This window comes from Temnothorax longispinosus, chromosome 12 (assembly GCF_030848805.1).
Source record: "Temnothorax longispinosus isolate EJ_2023e chromosome 12, Tlon_JGU_v1, whole genome shotgun sequence".
NCBI classification, from domain to species: domain Eukaryota; kingdom Metazoa; phylum Arthropoda; class Insecta; order Hymenoptera; family Formicidae; genus Temnothorax; species Temnothorax longispinosus.
In genome coordinates this window covers 11660079-11666377 of record NC_092369.1, presented here as the reverse complement: position 1 = coordinate 11666377, position 6299 = coordinate 11660079, and the positions used below count along the sequence as shown (strand labels likewise).

Here is a 6299-nt window from a genome sequence, read left to right as displayed (position 1 = left end):
ACGCGCAAGCCGGCAGGCCGGCCGGGCATCTGGTCATCGAGAATTAAAAAGTGCGAAAAAACTTACCTGACCAGTTCTACGGCCCCCTGGCATACCGGCGCACACGTGGACAAACCGTAAGGGTTATGCTAATGCGGAAAGGGCCGTTTGGGCCGCGCGTCCTACTCTCTCTTTCTCTCTCTCTCTCTCTCTCTTTCTCCGTCCCTCTTTCTCTGTCTCTTTCTCTCTCTGTCTCTCCGACGTCGTTTCTCCCTCTCCTATGACCCTTCGGCCGCGCTCCGTTACCGCCAGGTAGGGTCACTTTTGAGAAACGGGTTTCCGGATTTTTTCGCAACGATCAAAGGGCTCCGCAGAAGTGGAACGAGGTGGGGAATGGCCAGCGTGCGCCCTATATCGAAGGTGAGTTAGAGCTTCCGCCGTGCTGGACATGTACGTACAGTACAGTCTTGTACTTCAAGATTTGCAAACGGAAAACGGGTACGTCGCGAATGTTAACACGCGGAGTGAGAAGATCTACGCGATGTTCGTTAGTACGTTGACGTAGGAAACGATCGCGAGGAAGGACTCGGCTGCGCCGAGCGGCGCAAAAATCCGCGGCGGCCGTCGGAAAGTGCGAGACGGCGTCGCGACGCCTCCCCGTCAAAATTTGGATCCGCGCTAAATTTCGTGTCTACACGTGCGCGACTTTAAAGTTTCACTTGGAATGCGCAACAGTGCCGCTTTAAGCTCCCTTCGGTAGTGCTTTGATTCCGTTCGCCGTTTGCCGGATCGACGGGACGACAACGCTCGCGCGTAACGGCCAGCGATCGTTGATCCTGTCGCCGAGTCGGGTCACGTTCTTTGTAGGAAAACAGAGGTCCTCCGCGGCTTACTCCTGACGAAATCGACAGGATGTCGTTGGGTCGTGATTCGCCCAAATATTTATCTGGCGAGCAAGCTTTTCCGAGTCGTCGTGCAGCATTTGTTATACGTCGCCGCGGTTGCAGAAATATTTGTTGCAGGAAGGAATTGATTATATAGAAGCATATTTGTACCAGTGAGAGTTGTGTATAGATTTCTAGATAAAGAAAGAATTTTGAACGAAAAAAATGGATATTTAATATTTCTTGAACTTTGTAATTGTAGTTTAAAATTATAGAATAGTTAATGAACTAATAGGATCAATTTTTACCGGGCGGATCGTTGTGACCTAGGCTTGTTTTCTCTCGTATCCACGCCACGGCTAAGCGGGACGAGCGATTAAGGCAAAATTAAAATTGCAAGTTTCGAGGAAGCCCCTTAATCTCAAAGTAAAACCGAACTCTGTAAAGACGCCGCCTCGACGAAGCCCGAATCGCGTCTTATAAATTGACCCGGTTGAATTCCATGAAAATGAACTTGCTTTCTCGCTCTCTCCTCTTTCCTATCGAGAGAGAAAGGAGCGGAAACGTTACACGGCCATTTTACTTGGGATTTACTTTTTTTCAAAGAGCACCCCCTCCTCCGTAGCAAGCCAGCAGTCGTCGACTGCCACGAAGTGGACCGGAATGGCGAAAAGGGGTTGGAAAAGCCGGGGGTGGAAGGATGGTTGAATTGGACGAGGGTGGTTTTTCTGACGTCAACTCACCCTCGACTACGGATCCACCCGCCTCATCCCCGACCCTCGATGCGGCTCGGGGGAATGAAAGACGAATAAAATGGCCGATGGCTCGCTTAATACCTAAAATATACACGGCAGAAATTGAACCGTAACAAAATAGAATGCTCACGAAATTGTTCAAGAACCACAGATTATAAGACAATTTATAAAAATTGCAGATTTCGATGTCGATTCATATTTTATCAGCATTTTAAATTGTTTGTTTCTTCAAGATAATTTATTTTAAGATTTTTAAACAACAAGAGAGAAAGAAAGAGAGGAACGAGAGAGAGAGAGAGAGAGAGAGAGAGAGGATAATATATGAAAACAGATCAAAATATTATTTACGGATTATTTACAGATCAAAATATTATTTGCCGTTTTATCAAAGACAAGATCTGAATGTGGAATTTGCAGAAGAAGGAAACGTGAAATAATATTTTATATTAAGTATTGAAATTCATACCGATGAGACATTTCCTAGAAGCTTGCATGACGAACTCGGGAGAAACGGGAATCAAATTTAGCATCTTTTCCATGAGCTGGTAAAGTTTGAAATCGTTTCTATATCAAATTACCGATTAGAGAAATTCTACTTCGAGACTTCATTGTATTATCGTATATTACTGTCGCTTGATTATCCGATCATCATCCGAATATGTAAATCAATATAAAGATATGTTTCACATATTTCTATATAATTATCATAAATTAGAATTATTATTTTATGAACCAAAAAAATTTCAGGAAACTGTAACACATTAACACTAAATTTCAAATATGTTCAAATTAATTAATTAGAAATTCAGTACTTGAAATATTTTCTCACTTGAAATATCTTTTCGGATATTGTTTTCGAACAAGCTCCAAAATAAGTAAAAATAAAACTTGGCGTAATCAGATTATAACACTTATAACATGACGCTGAAAAATATTGCTCGCTTTTTGCCATGGAATAAGGGCAATTAATGCGCGAGACGTTGGTTATGCAACGGTGAGGGCGAGACGAAGGGGGTGGACGGTTAGAAAATGAATCTCAGTCCTCGGAAGGGATGCTTTTTGTCACTTGAAATATGCCGAAAGAGGGGTGTATTCGTCTGGCGCGGAGGCGAGGAGTGATAAAATGGCGTGCTTGGAACAAAGAACCCCGGGATTTTTGTCCCCTTCTTTAATGACGTCAAGTCAAGTTCTGGCCAATTGAGATTTTCGCGCGTGGCAACATCGGGCAAGAATTACACAATCCAATAACAAAAATTATGCAACGTGCAAAAGTGCAGTCAAAGCTATTATTCCTGAGAAATGATAAGACTGTCGATTTCTCTCGATTTTTAAGTTATCTTTCTCCGCCGATAAGTTATACTTAATTCTAAGAAAACGGTTGAAAACGGTTCATAATAATAAATCGATAGCTCCCTAGAATAAAAAAAAAAGTATATCCAAGTTAAACAGAATACATCTTTAATCTTTTTTATTTAACGCTGAATTCGCACACCGTATTGAAGTTCTTACGAATAAATTTATGCCGCGGCATTTCGCGAGTACTTCGAAGTATTCCAGCTTTTCCATCTGGCGAAAATCTTTCACGGCACGAAGAAGGAACAAAAGAACGTAGCGTCGGATGATTTGCCGGATCGCGAGGGTGTACGACCACCGAAACAAGGCGGGTGAAGGGGGGAAAGATACGCGCAAAGGGGGTTGCCGAAGAAACCGGAGATGGGAGAGCGGGGGCGGCAGTGGCAGGGTCGGCAGTCTTCGGAGGGGTTGTATTTTAAGATTCACCCTCGGCTATCTCGCCCGTCCTATCGGCAAGGGGATGGATTTTTCCATGGCTCGCCTCGAAACTGCAGAAAGAGGCGATGGTTCGGTACATGATGAAACAAAAATTATTTATTCGCTGCATATACTAGCGAACGAATTACGAGCTTATACATTGCGCTTGAGCCTATCAAGCATAAGCATTCTATATATGAATAAGCAAAAGCATTCTATAATATATGAATATAAATTACGATATTAATTAATTATTTGTTATTATTTGTTAAGTCACGTTTTTTCAAGCCTATTCAATAATTCAGTAAACTTCTTGAAACACAGTATTTAACGTTTCACATACGTTTCGAAACCATTAACATTCAATTTTCCTCCAACGTTGGTTGCTTCAATCTGCATGTTTCGAGTGCCATCATCCTTGCATTACTTTTTTTTTGTTACAGGACACATGTAAGACTGCATGTGTAATCGCGAGGGCTTTCTTACTCGCACGAAGACGCTAGTCAAACATCTCGCGCCGCCTCACCTCCTTCGGAATGCTTCGACTTACAAGTATCCTCGACTTGAAGGTACTTTGCACCGACTTGAAAACGACACGAGGGTCGTCCGAGGGACGACTCGCTCGCCGCCAAACTTTGAACGCTGTTTGCAACGAGCAACATATGCCATGGCACTTGAGGATGAGGAAGACGACGAAGAAACAATGACTACCACTTGAGCGAGGCTACTTCAACTAATTTTCTATCGTGCTCAGTTAATCGATTACTTTTTGGCCCGATGACCCCGCTTAGCAAGATCCGTTTAGCTTAGATTAGTGTACATATGTAAATCATTTTAGCGAGAGAAAAGAAAAAATATATATACAGGTGAGCGACAAAGGTATGAATAATTATTATTCTTGTATAATTATAGTTTCTCTGTATACAAATATGTAATAATGTGTTATCTGTTTTTAAACAGAGATATTTTTTCGCTTAAAATACATTTCTATTTACAGTAAAAAAAGATTTATAAACTGTACGACTTTCCTTAGCAACTGATTCTTTTCTATATTTATTAATATGTGAATACGTATCTTATTAGGCCAAAATTAAAAGCGCGATATTAACAATATTGTATTTATTTTTACTTTCAAGAAATCCTTGACTTTTATGTTAGAAGATATATTCGTGAAACGGTAATACATTTCCTTTCCCATATTTAAGGTTCGCAGTTTCTCCTCTCCGCTCGGCAACGAACGAAAGGATCTGTCCGCGCGAGCAGTATCCCGAAGAAGAACACTTTCGTATTTTTATTGATTTGCCCGATGAGGGGTAGTTAAGGGGCGCCAACCGCCGGTCTTACCCCCACCCCAGTTTCAGTACCCGCGCTCCTGCCACCCCTTTTTGCGAGAGAGGCCGAGATGGTAGAAAGAGAGAAAGAAAAACTCTCCTTACCCCCTTCTCCTTCTTTTCCTTTCGAGTCCCCTCCACTGCCGCGCACATAGACTCTCCACCCTTGGCTTTTCCGACGGACGCCGTTAAAGAAAAGTACCTACGAAAAAGAAGGAGCGCTCGCCCCTACCGCGTGTCACTCCCCTAGCCTTTTATCCGGCAAGCGAGCGGAGAAGATTTCGTGGTCCGCGGAGACCGCGCGAGCAAACCCGGCGTGGAAAGTGAAAAGTTTTCTTTCATCTCCGCGGCACCGGCTAGAAAACGGAGACGGGCGAAGGGGGGTGGAAGAGGTCCGCCTTCTAGCGCGGGGGGTTAAACGCGGAAAAAGTTTCAGCCGAGATTTCATTTGCGACGGGGGTGCAATCTGCCCGGTTGGTAATCCCCGTCTTTGTTCTAATGGAATGGGATTCGTCCGCTGCTCCGCAATGGCCGCGTTTTTCTCTTAACGGCCGCGCGGCAATAAAGTAATAAGATTTTAGCAGGAATATTTTCTCTCCCGACGCGTGCGATTCTATCAAGCGTCTTTTAACATCTGGCGCGCCTTTATGTGACTTTATCGTATCGTCCTCGAATTAAGATCTTAAGATCTTAAATTCTTAATAATCAGTTAACGTGGACATCTTTTTATAATTGTATTAAATCGAATTTTATGATACACGTAAACGATATTTTTCTTTCAAATTATTTCATTTTTCTCTGTAATTAAAATAATGCATATTTTATTAAAATCTAAAATTATATTATTAAAATTTTAATAAAATATTTATATAAAATATTAAAATTTTATACAATGTAAAAGAGGTATATGACATGTAAAAGTTTAAAGGACGATGTACGATATATTGAAAAATAGCTGGCATTTAATTGGCTCTCTGACAGGCTTGCTGATTATTCCGAAAAGAGAGTGTCCCTATTTATTACCTTCCTATATAGTCGTGCTCCCAGCGTTATTACGTGGTAGTACGTTTCTACGCTGTCGCTTTTTATGCTTGTCGTGTGTGCGGTAATTAACTTTTCATGCCACTTAAGGTCCTCCTGCGAGGAAAACCACGGGGAAAAAGCGAGACGAGCAATTTGCGGACAGTACGTTCTCTTTTTTTTTCATTTTCTCTTTTTTTCCGCCGTCGTCGTAAGGCGGTCGCGCCGGCAGTTTATGACCTTTAATTAAGTGAAAAAGCGTCGACGCGGGGGCAGTCGGCGAGAGTGGCCGGCCACGGTCCGTGGAAAATGAATAGGATACCGATGCGAAAGCAGAACGGCGGATAATGGGTGCACCTGTAAAAAAGCGGAAAAAAAGCGGGGAAAACAGATGCGCGGCAGGGGTGAGAGGGAAAAAAGCGCGGCCGTGGGCCACCACCTGTTAGAAAAAGCATCCCTCCCGTGGAGGGTGATACTCCGGGGCTGCGGTAGTGGGAAAAAAAACGGCAGGCAACCCAGATACTCACATATACATTATACGCATACGCGCGCGTATACAC

The 6299-nt window shown here is 43.0% G+C and overlaps 1 pseudogene; it reads left to right on the top strand.

The window, feature by feature from the left end:
* Nucleotides 1-427: 427 nt before the first annotated feature.
* Nucleotides 428-4417, top strand: LOC139823207 (uncharacterized; annotated as a pseudogene).
* The last annotated feature ends 1882 nt before the right edge of the window (nucleotides 4418-6299 follow it).